The 14,959-nt window shown below is 42.3% G+C and overlaps 1 pseudogene; it reads left to right on the top strand.

Annotated features, from left to right (window-relative positions):
- Positions 1-8,068: 8,068 nt before the first annotated feature.
- LOC125011017 lies at positions 8,069-14,852 on the top strand (annotated as a pseudogene).
- Positions 14,853-14,959: the final 107 nt, after the last annotated feature.

Here is a 14,959-nt window from a genome sequence, read left to right as displayed (position 1 = left end):
GTGAAACAGATGTTGGTCTATAATTAGAAAGTAAAGAGGGATCGTCTGCTTTAAAAGCTGAATGACTTGGACCCATTTAAACTGTTTCAAGTGACAGATTTATGATATGAAGTAGTGGTTTAGAGATACATGGAAGACTTATTTGAAGTTTGGAGGATTTCAGATCATCGTGGTCTGGTGCAGATCATTTCATTTTGTTAACAATATTAATAAGGTCAGACTCAGGGATGGGACCAAATACAAAAGAGTGAGAGAGACTCGCAATCCCAGAGACAGACAGAGGAGTCTGTGGTATCTTCTCTGAGAGAGAAGGACCAATATTCACACAAAAGTTCTTAAAGTCATTTCATATTTCAAAGGGATCAGAATTTGTTTCATAAACTCCTTTGAATTCACTTTGATCAGGGCTATCAGTTTTTAGTTAATTAGTTCATTGATAATCTTCCATGTATTTTTCATATTATTCTGAGAATCAGAGAAAACTGTGATGTTTGAGAGGGTGTTGATGTCCATGGTATGGAGGGATGTTAGTGCTGTCCAACGTTTCCTTCAGGGACGTCCCAGCTTATTTGTCCACACACATTGTGCATCGTTCCAACATTGTGGCTTGGTAATAAGGAGGGAGGCTGTTAAATATGAAAATGTGTGATGCATTATGAGAAGCAAAATAAGACAATGGAGCCCAGACTGTTGAGAAACTGAAGTTCTTCAGCAAGAATGAGAAAGAATTGACCCACAGAGCTTCAGTGGTGAATGTGACCCTGTCCCAGCTACTATGGAACATGTTGCAGGAATCAAATTCAAAATGTTGAATATTTACACAAAAACAATCAAGTTTATCAGTTGGTTCATTAAATCTTTGTAGTTTATGCAGATGAATGTAGGTTGAAAGTTATTTCTGAATCATTGTCTTCTGTTTTTATTTATATTCTATGAAACTTCATTAGAACAGAGGTTTGTGAAACTCAAACATCAGAGGAACACATACGTGTGACTTCAGCTCTACCTTCAATAACATAGTCCCATCCAAACTCATCATGAAGCTCATGGACCTATACATCAGCTCTCCCTGTGTAGATGGATCCTTCCTGATGAACAGACCACAGATGGAGCAGATCTGCAACTCCACCTCCACCACACTGAACCTGAGCACTGGGGTCCCTCAAGGATGTGTCCTCAGCCCTCTGCTCTTCTCCCTCTACACACATGACTGTACGTCAAAGCACAGCTTCAAAACCACCATTAAATTTGCTGATGACTCCACCATCATTGGCTTCATCACAGACGGTGATGAGTTATTCTACAGAGAGGAGGTTAGAGATCTGTCATCATGGTGCACAGCCAATAACCTCCTGCTCAACGTCAGCTAGACCAATGAGATGATAGTGGACTACAGGAGGCTTCAGGGAGGGACACAAGCCCCCATTCACCTGGAGGGAGTAGCAGTAGAAAGAGTCAACTGCTTCAGGTTCCTGGGCATCAACATCAGTGAGGATCTCAGCTGGTCACGCCACACGGGCAACATCATCAAGGCAGCTAGACAGAGCCTCTTCTTCCTGAGGCGTCTGAGGAGGTTTGGCTGCAGGAGGGAAGACACAACAGATCCTCTCTGAGCCCAGACCCCCCAGATATAGACTATTTACACTGCTACCGTCTGGCTGGTGGTTCTGGAGCATCCACACAGAACCAACATGTTCAGGGACAGTTTTTACCCACAATCCATCTCATCTCAATCCACTCATTCATTATTTGTCTGTAACTGTTTGTCCTCTGAGGGTCGTGTTGCAGCTGGAGCCTATCCCAGCTGTCATTGGGTTAGAAGTGGGGTAAAACCTGAACAGGTCTCCAGTCTATCTCAGGGTTAACACAAAGAGACAGACAACAACTCACATCTACGACCAATTCATGGAGGGTGGGAGGAAGCTGGAGAACCTGGAGAGAACCCACACAGACACAAACTCCACACAGAAAGGCTCCAGTTGGCTGAAGGATTCAAACCCAGAACCTTCTTGCTGTGTTTCATCAGTGCTGACCATCACACCACTAAACGTGTCATAATTAAAATGGAAACATTACGGATAGAGACTGGAGTCTGTTCCCACTGCACCATTCCACTTTATTGTTTCTATATATTTATGTTATTTTGACACATATCTTTGTTCTTTTATCTTAACATGATTTATTTGTTGTTTTTACTTTGGTGAAATAGAGTAATAGAAATAGAAAGTGAAATGTTGTGGTGAAAATCCTGCTGGAAGGTGTTTAAACAACAAGTGCTGCTGGAAGTGTTTTCATTAACATTGTGAAGCAGGAATGGACTTTATTCCAGCAGCAGCTCAGAGCAGAGGAGCTTCATCTTCATCTGGAACATTTGTCTGAAATCATTCATTCTATTCAACTTTGACTTTTAAAAGTCTTTGAAAATATCTTTGTGTTCTTTTGTTCTTTCATTGAATTCTATTGATTGACTTTGTATTTTTGCTCTTTCTTCTTCTCTGTGTTGTTTTCATCTTTTTTCTAATTGTTGAAATATCTGCTAACAACATGAATAAATCTGATGTCAAATAAATAGTGAGAGCAGGAAAGAAGAATCTCCCTCAGCTCAGTATGTTTGGGACTCTGTCTGAGATGGAGGTGAAATATGTGAACCTGGGCTGTGGTTTACTGCTCTCTTCCTGTCACAAACACTGTTTGACATCTGTTCATCTGTTGGTTTTTGTTCAGGCTGCTCACATCATTTCTCACTGTGGGTATCTCTCTTCCGACAGGAGCAGTAGTAGGAGGCTGAATGATCAACTTTAACTTTCTTTATCTCCAACTCCCAACTGTTCTGTTTATACACAGCTGAGAAATCATCTTCCTGAGGATGATTGGAACCTGGAAATAATTCACCTCTTTCCTCATGAATAACAGTAATTATGCTGAATGTTTCTTTCTTCTGGTACCAGAATATATAATTATTATAACACTGGTCAGTTCCTTCACATCTGAAGGAGACTGTTTGACCAACTCTCCTGGTCAATGTTAACTGGTCCTGGGTCAGATCTGCTGCCATGGCAACCAGGGCTGTAGAGACACAGACAGATAGATGAAGGTTTAGTGAGACAGTGTTTGTTAAAGGTGGAGTTTGTTGGAAACACTCACCTGAACACAGACAGCACAGAGCAGCAGCTGGGGGAGGAAAAGCATTTTGTGTGGTGGTGTATCCTCTGGTGAACCTGGGGAGAAGTGGAGCTCTGATGCAGCTGAGACCCAACAAGGACGAGCTGTGACATGAGACGAGGCCACGTGGTTTCTAGCAGGTCCTCAAAGCTCCCATCAGCCCCTGCAGCCCACAGATGAGACGGCTGCTGATGATTGACAGCTCAGATCAAGCTGCTGTGTGTCCTTTCATGGTCTTGATTTGAATCTGACAGCAGATGAAAAAAATCTGGGTCACATGATGCAGAAAGACTAAAAAACATTCATGTTCCCACAAACACAATCAGGTTGGTGGTGACTTTAGTAACACAGACTGTTCTCTGTAATACTCTTCTATTAAAGGACTGTTTTCCTGAAAACATTTACGTTTGTACATTTAACATTTAAAGAGATGAGACACTAAAATCCGTCTCAGATCAGGTTTACTGTATAATATGTAATATATATCAACATCTCTCAGGACATACAGGAGGATTTTGACAAAAGAAAGCAGAAGATCAAATGTTTGACTTCAACTCCTAAAAGTAGAATCAAAGCTCAGTGACTCTGAGAGATTCTGGTCAGTTAGAAGAGATTTCCTGCTCTGACATGTTTGATGAACACAGACCTGATCAGCTCTGAAATGAAGCAAAGAGAAGCAGCGCCATCCTGTGGTAGAAACTGAATAGTTGTGTCTCTGACATTTTCTTTCATTTTTAGAGAAACAATGAAAACCATTAACAATAAGATCATAAAGTAGGAGAAGCAGTGCAAGCTATCATCCTTTTTTGAGTACATCAGCCAGCTTCTGATTTTTTCTCCATTGACCAAGTGTCTGTTAAAATAGTCATGTTGACACCTTCGTCCGTCCTTTTGTTTAGGGAGTTTTGTTCAGTTTGAAATGGACCTCTGTGAAACAATCCTGTTCGTACCTCATCGGTAAGAGGAGATGGCCAGTCAGGGTCTATTCGTGCAGCCTTTATTCCTGATGCTGCATCACTGGGTTCTTCTGAGGTGGAGGCGACAGGAGGATCGCTTGATGCTGATGAAGTGGGCGGTGACTGTAGATGGCCCAGGATTTGCAGGAGCAGGGTTTAACAGCGTATCTGAAGAGAGAACAGTCAGTGACATCGTTGGGTGTTAGAGTCTAATAGTAAAAGTTAATTCTAGGAATTACTTCACTATGCTGTACATGTATAATATACAAGGCAGTTTTTTTCTGATATGCAAATTAGATTAGATTCAATCGTATTATCATTACAGTGAAATGCTAATTAGCAGAATGCAAAGAAGCAGTAAACTGCAGTAAAATATAACACGTGGAAAGGCTGAGTTATGAAGAATTGACATACATGATGTGCACTTTAACATGGATGTACAAGGGCATTGTTATTATTTAATAGGCTTTGCAATGCAGTACCATTAATGTGGGTTTAATTAGTTTTAATATAAAAATAACAACATAAATATTAGTTGCACTTTTTTTATTCTTCTCCCCATCAGCGCCCCCTGGATGGATGGTGCCTTTAGCATTTGCCCATACTGCCTATGCCACGGGCCATGCCTGAGCTGGAATGTGGAGTAGAAATACATCTGTAACACAGCTTGATTCTTTTCTTCTCTTGTCTTCCATGAATCATCATGTTCATCTGCTGACACTCCAGATGGACCCGATTCTTCGACCGGTAACTAGTGCAATAAAGTATCAGTCTGTATAGAAAGTAGTTGGAAATGGCTCCAACATTAAAATGCTGCTGAAGTTTTGATCGATCAGGATCAAAATCGCATCATGTCACAATCAGACATCAGGAACAGTGACTACAAACACACAGAAAACACTACCAGGTCTCTGCAGTTTTACAAGTGTCAATGAACTCTATCAGATCAGTACACTGTAAATAAGAAAGATCACCCAAACATCCTGAGAGATTGTTCAAAACTTCAGAGTTTGTCAGATTTCCTTGGGTCAAGGCTACTGACAAACCAGTTCCTCACTTCAGCACTGGACAGCTCCTCTGAACCCTCTCTACTGACAGACTCACACAAGGAGGATAAATTCAGCACTGGACAGCTCCTCTGAACCCTCTCTACTGACACACTCACACAAGGAGAGGTAACTTCAGCACTGGACAGCTCCTGTGAATTCATCATATAGATACAAGCAAGAGGCCCCTCACAAATTAACCCACTGTCAAAGACTGAGACCATCACCCAGTACTGCAGCTTCAAGTAAAGGAGATAAGCTAGCATTACCTTTATTCACCAACCAACTGCCACAAGACAAATACAGCTGATGAAACTGAGAAACCATCTTTGATCTAGTGACATCCTCTTCCTCATCCACTGAGGAACACAAGTGACCAACACCAGGATCAGAAAAAAGCAGTCACTCAAATCCAATTCTTCCTTGTTCCAGTTTACACGTAGATCGAAAAACAGCACAAGTTGGTGGAACTGCTGGAAACTCTTGGGCAAGTTCATCTGGAGACTGTCTGATAGAATAGAACAGACTTTAGTACAGGGACATTTCAAGTCCAGAGCAAGGTTCTCCTCATCAGCATTTTAAAATAAATGAAATTAAATAAAATAAAATGAAATTAAATCCTTTCAGCCCTGATGACCCAAATCAAACTTTATTAATATAGTTCTTTTTCAAAAAGAAAAAAAAGAAACAAGATCAAAATCAAAAAGAAGAAGAAATAAACAATTATCAACAATGTAAGGAAAAACAAGGAAAGTGGCAACATAGAGGAGACATAAAATAACGCGACAAGGAGCAAAGGGAAAGGCAGGGCTACATGTACACAAGAGGGCTGAGGGCTGACAAGACACAGGTGAAACTGATCAGGGCAATGACAGCAGGTGAACCCAATGAACAATCAAGGGACACACAAGGAAGCACAAGACAGGAAATCCAGAACTTAACAAAATAAAACAGGAAACACAAAACATGATTCACAAAATAAAAGTCAGACATAAACCATGACAGACCATAGAGTCTCTGCCGTAAAGATCACTCCAAGATAACAGGAACCAGGATGAGGGGACCCAACAGACGGCAGCCTCACAGGCTGACAGGAACAGGCTCCTAGAACTAAAAGACTAAAACAGTAAGATGTGGTAAGGAACTAAAATAATCAGATAAAAATTAAAGAAATAAGTCCCTTACACAGTAAGACTAGGTTATAAATATAAAAAGTCCTGTAAATCACCAGTGACATGAATAAAAATCAACTGTGATAAAACAGAATCAGGATGAAATAAAATCATCAAATCACATAAAACAGAGTTAGTAGGAATTCAAATCATGTACAAGAAGAAGAATTAAAAGGATTCTAGACTCTTGAGCCTCTTTTTAAAAGTATCAACAGTCTCTGTGGCCCTGAGCTTCTCCAGCTGTTCCACAGTCGGGGCCATAATAACTGAATGCTGCCTCCCCGTGTGTCTTAGATAGAACTTGTGGTTGGTTAAAAGGCCGGTACCAGAGGACTTCAGGGTTCATGAGGGTTGATACGGTAAAAGCAGGTCAGACAAATAAGAAGGTTCAAGACCATTAAGACATTTAAAAACTACTAAAAGAAACTTAAAATGATCCTGCTGAAGCGCATGGGGAGCCAATGCAAATACTTTATAAACGAGTCCTCTGTAGGTCTGGGTGAGGGCTGAAATTTGAGTCTGGCCTTCGTCACTGTTGCTCTGGTGTTTGTGGCTCAGCTCAGGTCTTCTGACACCTGAAGACCAGGAACTTGTGACTGTCTGACTGATCCACTTCAGTCCCCTGGATGTTGAGAGGATGCAGAGGGGGGCTTTCCTCTGGAAGTCCAGAATGAGTTCTTTTGTTTTTACTATGTTGAGAACAAGATTGTTGTCCTCTCCATAGGTGGTGATGTTATTTATTTGTTCTCTGTATGAATTCTCATCCCAGGATGGTTGTGTCTTCTGTGTATTTGACGGTGACATTGTTTTTGCTCATGGAGACACAGTCAGAGACGGTGTAGAGAGCGTAGAGTCTGGAGCTGAGGCAGCAGCTCTGTGCGTCTGGATGCCTTTGTACTTTCAGTGACTCTCCACAGGATGGCGCTGCTTCTCTTTGCTTATTCATTTCAAAATGATCAGAGCTGATCAGGTCTCTTATTGTCAAACATGTCAAAATATTTGATCTTTTTCTTTAACTTGTCAAATTCCTCCTGTATGTTCTGAGAGATATTAAAGCTGTAGAGTAATATTAGACAATAAACCTGATCTGAGAAGGATTTTTAATGGTTTCACCTCTTTAAATATCAAATATACAAAATAAAATCATACAAATACATGGATTATTATATTATTATATTTATAGAGTTTTCAGTGATTAGTTCATGATTTAAAAGCTTTTAAAGAGAATTAACTTTCACCTCAGCTGAAATAGACAGAGAGACAGAGTGGGAAAAGAATTCAAGTCACTAGAAATTCACTTCCATTACTGAATTAAGTGAAACACATTGAAGAGTTCAGTCAGAGTTGAGGAGCTGTGTGGATTTGTAGTTTTGTATTTTCATCTCATCTCTTCAACAACAGAGAACAGTCTGTGTTACTAAAGTCACCACCAACCTGAATGTGTTTGTGGGAACATGAATGTTTTTTAGTCGTTCTGCATCATGTGACCCAGATGTTTTTCATCTGCTGTCAGATTCAAATCAAGACCATGAAAGGACACAGCAGCTTGATCTGAGCTGTCAATCATCAGCAGCCGTCTCATCTGTGGGCTGCAGGGGCTGATGGGAGCTTTGAGGACCTGCTAGAAACCACGTGGCCTCGTCTCATGTCACAGCTCGTCCTTGTTGGGGCCTCAGCTGCATCAGAGCTCCACTTCTCCCAGGTTCACCAGAGGATACACCTACCACACAAAATGCTTTTCCTCCCAGCTGCTGCTCTGTGCTGTCTGTGTTCAGGTGAGTGTTTCCAACAAACTCCACCTTTAACAAACACTGTCTCACTAACCTTCATCTATCTGTCTGTGTCTCTACAGCCCTGGTTGCCATGGCAGCAGATATGACCCAGGACCAGTTAACATGGACCAGGAGAGTTGGTCAAACAGTCTCCTTCAGATGTGGAGGAACTCACCAGTGTTATTATAATTCTATATACTGGTACCAGAAGAAAGAAACAGAAACATTCAGATTGATTCTTTATATTGATAAAAGCAATGGTTATATTTATAGAGGTTACGGTCATCCCCAGAGAGATGATTTCTCAGCTGTGAATAAACAGAACAGTTGGGAGTTGGAGATAAAGAAAGTTAAAGTCGATCATTCAGCCTCCTACTACTGCTCCTGTTGGGACCCACAGTGAGAAATGATGCGAGCAGCCTGAACAAAAACCAACAGATGAACAGATGTCAAACAGTGTTTGTGACAGGAAGAGAGCAGTAAACCACAGCCCAGGTTCACATATTTCACCTCCATCTCAGACAGAGTCCCAAACATACTGAGCTGAGGGAGATTCTTCTTTCCTGATCTCACTATTTATTTGACATCAGATTTATTCATGTTGTTAGCAGATATTTCAACAGTTAGAAAAAAGATGAAAACAACACAGAGAAGAAGAAAGAGCAAAAATACAAAGTCAATCAAAAGAATCCAATGAAAGAGCAAAGAACACAAAGATATTTTCAAAGACTTTTAAAAAGTCAAAGTTGAATAGAATGAATGATTTCAGACAAATGTTCCAGATGTAGATGAAGCTCCTCTGCTCTGAGCTGCTGCTGGAATAAAGTCCATTCCTGCTTCACAATGTTAATGAAAACACTTCCAGCAGCACTTGTTGTTTAACACCTTCCAGCAGATTCACCACATCATTTCACTTTCTTCCATTTTCAACCAGCCGATCACCTTCAGAAATACTCAGATGACTGTGCAGTGACTCGGGTTAAAACGAGGAATGAGATCATAGAGGACTCATCACATGTTGAATGTTGGTCAAACCAAGGAGCTGGTAGAGGATTTCCACACAGACAAACACACAGCACATGAAACTCCAGACAATGGTCATAGAGAGAGTGGACCCTTATAAATACCTGAGGTGATAAGTGCTGTCACAGTAATTAACTGTATTGTGACATCATCCATTAGATTCTGCACCTCGAGGTCGCGTTCGCCTTGTTGGATGCATGACTGAATATTCCTAATATGGACATGGGGGTCGTGTTAGGGCGCCGCTAAGGAGGCCCGGACGCTGAAGCCCGCCCACTTAACCCTCTGCTACGTCTCACTCAAAGGTGAGAGGTTTAGGTAGAGTCATCCAATAACGAAAAGGTTGGTGGTTCGATTCCGCCCTATCCCTAGTCTCTGTTGTGTCCTTGGACAAGACACTTAACCCACCTTTCCTCCAGGTGTGTGCTCCCTGGTCAGTGATTACGAGTGAGTGATGTTGGTGTTGGTCTGAGAGGCTGTAGGTGCACATTAGCAGCCACGTTTCCGTCAGCCTGCCCCAGGGCAACTGTGACTACTGAGGTAGTTTACCACCACCAGGGTGTGACTGTGTGAGCGGATGAATGATGCAAACAATTGTAAGCATCTAAAAATGGAAAAGCGCAATATGAAACCAATGCATTACTATTATCAACATGTTTAATATCGCTGTAAAATTGGGCTTTTAATATGGAGGTCTGTGGGGATTTGATTCCCTTTGGAGAGCTTCATTCGATGATCTGAAACCCCGCCCCCAAACGGTCATTGTCCAATCATACATCTCAGTGACCGTTACTATGTAAATGTCCTGGTGTTGTAATGTGCCTATGGTAAATGTAAGTCAGACACTAGTCATCCCCAGGAGTTTGACTGAGGGAGTCGTGTTCTTCCCGTACACGAAAACAAAACAGGAGTGGTCCCTTAAGTGGATCAAACGGTGTGGAACAGAAACATACCACCAAAGATAATGTGCAAATAAAGTTTAGTTTTGACAGAGTGATCCTGACTGAACTATTGTCAGATATTAGTAATATCACTACCTACCTTTAGCTAATATTAGCTAGCTAGAGTTACCTTCAGTGGTTGTGTTGGGTCTCATTGTTGGGAGATCTCTCTAACGTTGTGTTTGGTCACTTTATATCACAGTTGAACACAGCGTCCCACCAATGCAACTTAAACTTATTTTATTTTCTTCTTCCATGTAGCATTTTGTGAATGGACAGCGGCACCATCAGCGTCAAGAAGCTTCATGGGCTAGCAACACTAGCTGTTGTGGACGACCACATGGGCTTCATCAGTCAAACTCAGAGGCTGCTGCCTTAGTGAAATGGTGCTAAAGTTAAATCTGGAGATTATCCCAGCTGTCATCAGGCAAGAGGCGTGAGGGGACAGTTCTCCAGTTTATCTCCTGACTAACATAGACAGACAAACAACCATTCACACTCACAGCCAATTTAGAATCATCAGTGAACATAACAAGCATGTGTTTCTATCTATCTATCTATCTATCTATCTATCTATCTATCTATCTATCTATCTATCTATCTATCTATCTATCTATCTATCTATCTATCTATCTATCTATCTATCTATCTATCTATCTATCTCTATCTCTATCTATCTATCTATCTATCTATCTATCTATCTATCTATCTATCCATGGTTTAAAAGTTTTTGGTGGGGGCGTGGAGCTGCTGACGTCTCATGGGACTATTGTCTGACAGTGTAAGGAATACTTTGAGGAGCTCCTCAATCCCACCAACATGCATTCCTTAGGGGAAAGAGAGCTGGAGGGCCTGGGGTTGGGCCGTCTAATCTCTGGGCAGAATTTGCTGAGGTGGTGAAGCAGCTACCTAGATATTATCATGGTGCACAGCCAATAACCTCTGCTCAACGTTCTGGATGAGATCCGCCCTGGGTATCTCAAGCGCTCTGGATGTTGTAGGGCTGTCCTGGTTGACACGCCTCTGCAACATTGCATGGACATCGGGGGCAATGCCTCTGGAGTGGCAGACCGGGGTTCCCATCTTTAAGAAAGGTGACCAGAGGGTGTGTTCCAACTATAGGAGGATCACACTCCTCAGACTCTGCGGGAAAGTCCACGCCAGGGTGCTGGAAAAGAGGGTCCGATCGATAGTTGAACCTCAGATCGAGGAGGAACAATGCGGTTTTCGTCCCGGGCGTGGAACCATGGACCAGCTCTTTACCCTCGCTAGGGTGCTGGAGGGGAGATGGAAGTTTGCCCAACGAGTCCACATGTGTTTTGTGGATTTGGAGAAGGCCTACGACCGTGGCCCCAGGGGCATCCTGTGGGGGGTGCTCCGGGAGTATGGGGTGGATGGCCCCTGGCTAAGGGCCATTCAGTCCCTGTACCTGTATCAAAGCAGAGCGAGTTCGGTCCGTGTAGCCGGTTGTAAGTCGGACTTGTTCCCAGTGAGGGTTGGACTCCGCCAGGGCTGCCCTTTGTCACCAGTTCTGTTCATAACTTTTATGGACAGAACTTCTAGGTGCAACCGGGTGGTGGAGGGTGTCGAGTTCGGTGATCAGAGGATCTCATCCCTGCTTTTTGCAGATGATGCGGTCCTCTTAGCTTCATTGAACGGCGACCTCCAGCTCTCCACCTCTTGAAGCTCTCAATTTACCGGTCAATCTATGTTCCAACCCCTCAACTATGGTCATCAACTTTGGGTGATAACCGAAAGAACAAGATCGTGGATACAAGCGGCTGAAATGAGTTTCCTCCGTAGGGTGGCCTGGCTCAGCCTTAGAGATAGGATAAGGAAGAGGAACACTCGGGAAGAGTTCAGAGTAGAACTGCTGCTCCTCCACATCAAGAGGAGTCAGTTGAGGTGGTTCGGGCATCTGGTGAGGATTCCCCCTGTACGCCTCCCTTTAGAGGTGTTCTGGGCATCTCCCACTGGACTCGGGGTCGCCCCAGGATGCGATGGAGGGATAATATCTCCCGTCTGGCCTGGGAGTGACTGGGGATTCCTCCGGAGGAGCTAGTGGAAGTGGCCGGGGAGAGGGCTGTCTGGACCTCCGTCCCGGACCCGGATAAGCAAACGAAGACGAAACGAGCAAGCAGGAAGGGAAAGTACCCGTTCCGTTTTGTTTACAAGTTTATATTCAATACAGAGTAAAGATGTACAACGCTAATGTATTTATTAATTATTTTTGTCATATCAGACTGTAATATCTAATTCTGCATCTATTGTTATATTTATATTTAATTATTTTTCTTATTAAGACTTTCAACAAACTCTCGTCCGTTATGAAAAATGTTCACTACCCTCTGCACAAAACCTTAGTCAGACAGAGAAACCTGCTGTCTCTGGTATCTATTACAGAATCACATCAAGGAGCTGAAATATGATCCTTCCTCCTCATGTGACTCCTTCAACTCAGCTGACTCTCTCAGCAGCACACAGGTTTTTGTATTAGTCTTTTTCACTGTGTGTCTACAGCTACTGGTACCACATCTTTGGCTCTGGAACTAAACTGTATGTAACAGGTAAGAACAAACATTTCTTTTCCTTCACTTGTTTTATTGTAGAAGCTGAAATGTGTTTAAAGACTTAACTATTTGAGATACTTTTTTATTTCTTTAACCAGAATGATCCCACTGAGTATGAGAAGCTCTTTTTAAAGGGAGTCCTGGTGAAAATAGACAGCAGCAAATACAAAACACAGTTAGAAAATGACACAGTTAAAAGACAAAGAAAAGACAAATGAAAAGAAGATGATTCAATTTACAAGCAGGTTATAAAAACTAGTGAATATTGTGGAGTCGGCCTCATGTCCTCTCAGTTTGGATTTAAAAGCTCTCAATGAAACAGTTGTTCTGCAACATTTTCCATGTAAAAGGTCCAGAGTGAATAAAAGCACTTGACTGAGAACTGATTTGTATATAAAAGTAAAGCAGCACTGATCCTTCATGTGACCAGAGCAGCTCATCACACACAGGAGAAGAACTCAGGGGGAATTAAATTCAGTTTTACTGAAAATATTACAAAGACTGAAAATGATTTCTTTTTAAATGAATAGTTGATACTTTTAATTTCATGTCACAGCTCATAGGGTCATTAGAAATGAATGAGGTGATGGAGGTGAAGTTGTGATTCAAACAGGATTAACATATAAATATAGAATCTGAACAGACTGCAACAACTTTTGCTACAAAACAATTAATTATAAAACAATCATAATATTAACATCAAGCAAAATAAGAACATTGGATCCTGGATCTGTCAACGACTCCAACATAACAAAAAGGTGTTTAAAACCATATTAGTCCAGTTTGGGGTTGATGAAATGCTGCAGATGCTTTTTTTCTGGCTCCACACAATGCAGGTTTGACATCCGTAGTTATTCCCACAACTTTTCCCACAATCATTTATTTTTTCCTTTTGAACCGCTTTAAAAATGTCTGAACAAAGGAACAAACAAAGACATAATTATGTGTCTCCTCGACCAGTTGTGTTGTCAGATTTGCTGCTCGTCCTTTAACTCAGTCTGAATTGTGTTTCTTGATGAACTGACATTTTTAAGTCTGTATCTGGTCAGAATTAACACACGTCTGCTCACACATCAAACATCAAACTGTTTTATGGAAACTTTAAGTGAAGTCATATTCTAATGTATACTGAATATATAGCACCGATCAGCCATAACATTATGACCAGTGAAGTGTTTAGACGACTGAGTCAGAGCATCTCCAGAGCTGCAGCTCTTGTGGGGTGTTCCTGGTCTGTAGTGATCAGTATCTATCAAAAGGTTCAAGGAAGGAGAAGAACCAGAGACAGGGTCAAGGATCATAGAGAAGGCCGGCCCGTGTGGTCCCATCCAACACACGAGCTGCTGTAGCTCAGACTGCTGAAAAAAGTTGATGCTGGTTGAACTTTGTTGTGTATTGATGAGTAGTTTAGTATCAGAGTCCATGTAGTTTCCAGGATCAGACTGATTCCAGAGCAGAGCTGGAAGCTGCTGTTGACTGTGTGAATGTGTGTGTGCTGTCAAACTTCAGATGAGCAGGTAGTGAAGCCCATGGTGAGCGTGTACCCAGCAGCATCCAGAGCCCACCTGGAGGGGAAGAGCTCTCTGCTGTGTCTGGCCTCACACATGTTTCCTCCTGAGGTCAAGTTCTCCTGGAAAAGACAGAAGGAGGGCGGCTCTCAGGAGGAGCTGACCCCTGCTGAGGGAGAGCAGCTGGAGCTCAGAGAGTCGGGACGCAGAGCCTCCATCAAGCTGGTGGATAGAGATGATTACTACACATATAAATACAGGTGTTCCGTCGAGCATGAGGGAGGCACAGTGGAGGCCAAAGTGCTACAAGGTAATGAAGGCTTGGTGACTGTGTCCAGCAGTGGTTCAGCTTCATGTGGAGACGCTGTCAAAGAGATCAGAGGAGCAGAGGACTGACATTTGTCACTGCAGCTCCAAATATTAAATTCTTCTTTCTGTTTCAGAGGTTCTGTCTCGTCTTTCAGAGTTCACACAGTCAGTGAAGCTGCTCTGTCTGCAGTACACAGTGCTGATAGTGAAGAGTCTGGTGTACTGCTGTGGACTCTCTCTGCTGATGAGCCTCAGAAACAAGGGACCGTCCACCAGCTCCACACATGCTGACTGACTGTTTTCTGCTCCTCTTTTCTCTCCATCACATCTCATCACTTCATCTCATTCATCACTTTGATCAGTCTTCAGAAATGTTGTTGAAATGTTCTTCTTTGTAATCTGTATCTGTTCATTCACGTGTTGATTGTCGTCCTGTAAATAGAAAAACATATATTCACATAGAAATCTGCTCTTTAAACGTGTTCATTCTCTAGTCGTCT

Source organism: Mugil cephalus, chromosome 7 (assembly GCF_022458985.1).
Source record: "Mugil cephalus isolate CIBA_MC_2020 chromosome 7, CIBA_Mcephalus_1.1, whole genome shotgun sequence".
In the NCBI taxonomy this organism is placed as follows: domain Eukaryota; kingdom Metazoa; phylum Chordata; class Actinopteri; order Mugiliformes; family Mugilidae; genus Mugil; species Mugil cephalus.
Note: the sequence above shows the minus strand (reverse complement) of the source record. Positions and strands in the feature narration are given on the sequence as shown.